This window comes from Arachis ipaensis, chromosome B05 (genome assembly GCF_000816755.2).
Source record: "Arachis ipaensis cultivar K30076 chromosome B05, Araip1.1, whole genome shotgun sequence".
NCBI classification, from domain to species: domain Eukaryota; kingdom Viridiplantae; phylum Streptophyta; class Magnoliopsida; order Fabales; family Fabaceae; genus Arachis; species Arachis ipaensis.
In genome coordinates this window covers 2,335,616-2,339,148 of record NC_029789.2, presented here as the reverse complement: position 1 = coordinate 2,339,148, position 3,533 = coordinate 2,335,616, and positions in this window count along the sequence as shown.

The following is a 3,533-nucleotide window of genomic DNA, read 5'->3' as shown; positions in this document are numbered from 1 at the left end:
TTAATATTTTTTGTGTTATTTCTATTAGAATAAATATAAAATACACTAATTTAATATTTTTAAACACAATATTTTTATTCATATCTTATTTATTAAACATAATTTTATGTTTCTTTATTCCTATTTCAATGTCCCATCCTTAAAACCAAACTCAGCCTAATTGTTTTCATAATTGTAAATTACTATAGTTGAAGAATGCATCCATATCCATTATCTAATCTTCATCGCCTACAATTATATACTTGTGTGTCTACACTCCCTTTGACTTAAGAGTCATCCATGTGTGTATATATATAAATTAATGGAAATTATTATATGATGGAATCATCTCCCTACCTTGCCATGCACCTTCTGAGCAGTGCAAAACTTATGCAGTCAACAAACGTGAAAGCAACAGAAGACAATGTTGAGTGTTGACTATTGTTTTTGGATTATTGCAACATTATTTAGCCATATATATATATGAAATATGGATTTCCCATCATCACAAAATAATATGTAAGAGATCACGTTAATATATATATATAATTTGAAGAAATTGCTTAATTATTACTTAATAGTTATTAATTCATGAGAATATTTTCGATACAACAACTAATGATTTCAATGATTTAATTTGCCTAAATAAAACAGGCCAATTAGTTAAGGATAAACAAAGACATCCCACGATGCACACAACTGGAAGAAGTTCGGATAGAAAGTGACAAAATGTGAAAGGGACTTTATTAAATAGGTTCCATTTGCAATGGATAAAAATAATAAAAATGAAAAAAACTAAATTTATTTATGATGACCATTGACCAAACGGCATTCCATCATTGATAAATTAATTGAGGATGATAAGCCTAACTGTATAGAAAGCGTTACTATTGTCATTCATCAGTTGATTTGTTTTCTTTCTGGAGAGTGCTAGGGGAAAAATAAAAATTTTGAACAACATGAACAACTACTAATCAAATAAAAATACATTACACCCTAATTTAATGCTACTAATCAAATTTACTCTTTTAACCCTATTAATTTATATTATTTACACATTGTTTAAAAATCTTATTGAATTATCTATACTTTTCCTTTCTAATTAGTTTGGTTTAACTAACAGCAGTGTGCTGGTGATTTTAGTTTCTAAGTCAACAACGTAACTGCGCACCTGACATGTTTTTTGCTTTGCTAGCTTGCAACTAAATCATCTTAATAAAAACTAATTTATCACATACATAATACAAAATTTAAATTTTTAATATTTATTTAAACATATTAGTAAGCTAATTATTAAATTAATCCAAATTAATTTGTGTTCACCAACTTATTATTAGCCTTTAATTAAAAGCATATGATTTATAATCTAACTAAAAGCATTAATTAGCCACAATATTACTTATGTTTTATGAAGTACGGACATTTTGTTAAATTTTTGTGTATACGTATTGGACACATTTTGGATACGACATTTACTGACACTTGTTCAATACGCGTGTCTGGTGTGGCCAACTGTATTTTAATAAAAAAGTAAAAAAAAATTTTCGGACACGTTTGGACACACCTAAATACAATCACGTGTCAGCGTGTCCAGTATTATTCTTAACATATATTCTTGAAATAAATTTAGATATAGTATATATTATTATTTATTAAAATAAAAAATATTTTAAATATTTGATATAACCCAACAATACTTTCTGCTGATTATGCTAACCCTGATCAGTCAATCACAACCTGACCCATACTGTGTACACTTGGCATAAAATGTCAACAGCTTCGACTCATACGCCTGGTAGTCTACACCTCTTTGGATGTATAATCTTTCATCGCCATAATAACAGCTTTCCTGGAACTGAATTCCATTCTCACGGCAAATTCATCATATGCGACAATAGAAATTTCTACCACGACGACAGCCATACGATAAATATTTAATAAGTGAAATTAAAAGTAAATCAACACTCACTACATCAATATTAATATAAATTAACTTTACATCAAGTTATTATCTCAATTCTAACCAAAATAAAAACATAAACACATAAACACAAAAATAAACACTAATTAATAAATACTAATTAACATTTATCTAAATCAATAACTAACTAAAAAGATTATTATCTTAAATTTAACTAAATAAACACATAAACAAGTGCTAATTAAGTATATTTTCTGAAAATTATTATAAATTATTACAAAATTCTAATCATTCGTATAAATATAGGTAATTACGTACCTGCATTTATATATTCTGGAAACTCCGGAGCATGCATAGCTTCCAAATTCAAAGCTCGCATAAAAGATGGCTTCTCAAACGGATGTTCGTTTTCGAGTGCATTTGCCACGTCTGTCACATTTTGAGTCATAGTGTCGTCACCTTGATCTTCGTCTCCGTCTGGACCAACAATTTCGTAATTGCTTTCAAACTCTTCCTCACTGTCACTATTGTAATCTTTTCGTTCAATATTTCGGTCGGCTTCAGATTGTTCGAACTCAATATACAACTCAATGAACGATATCTGAGCGCGACTTTCAATGTACATTAAAAGCATCTCTTGCATGCTCACTTCATCAATTACATATTTCGTTTGAAATTGAACGAATCCACTAAATACCGGTATAGGATATCTGTATAAAATACATGATATTTTTCTTGACACTGCAGAACCCATTTTCTCACAAATCACACCTTTTAGTTCTTCAAATGAGATTGTGAATGGAATAACAATATCTAACAGATTTTCACAAATAAATTTAACTCCTTCAGATATTTGTAACAAAATTTGAACGAAATAATATATTTTTAGTAGAACTCTATTATCCATTTTTCTCACTCATATAAATATAAATTTCACTATCAAATTTTTTTACTTAATATGAACTAATAGAAGAACCTGAGGGAACGAGTAAGCTGAGGGAAGAAGAAGAAAACAAGAAGAAAAAAAGAAGGAGAGGAGATCTGAGAATCTATCTACGAGTTTCACACACTTATATATGTATATATCAAATCGGACCACCGATTTGTACTCACGGATTGAAATAACACTTATAATAATCAAATCGGACGGTCCGATTTGACTCTAGCGAAATAAAAAAAAAAAAAGAATTCTATATGGAAATTGGATGGTCTGATTTCCTTCGCCAAAATTCAAATTTTTTCTCTTACACAAATTGGACTGTCTGATTAGTGGGCTTAATTTTTTTTTCCAAAGAAATCGAATGATCCAATTTCTTCATCTTTATTTCAGAAAAAAGCTGTCCCACATCCATATCTAGCCCCCACATCTTCCGTAACAACGCACAACACACACATGCTTCTCATATCTTAAAAAATGAGTCTAAGTAGAGGACCATATATCTATACTTATCCAAAATTATTGCCTAAAAAAGTAATATATGCAACCAATTTAGATTGCTCGAATGGTCAATTCATTTGTCCGTTCCAATTCCACTTTATGCAAGCAACGATTCATTGACAGTGACAGACTCTTAAATAGAATTTAAATCCATAATAAATTAATTATTAATCTATCAAATTGAAAAATATTGTA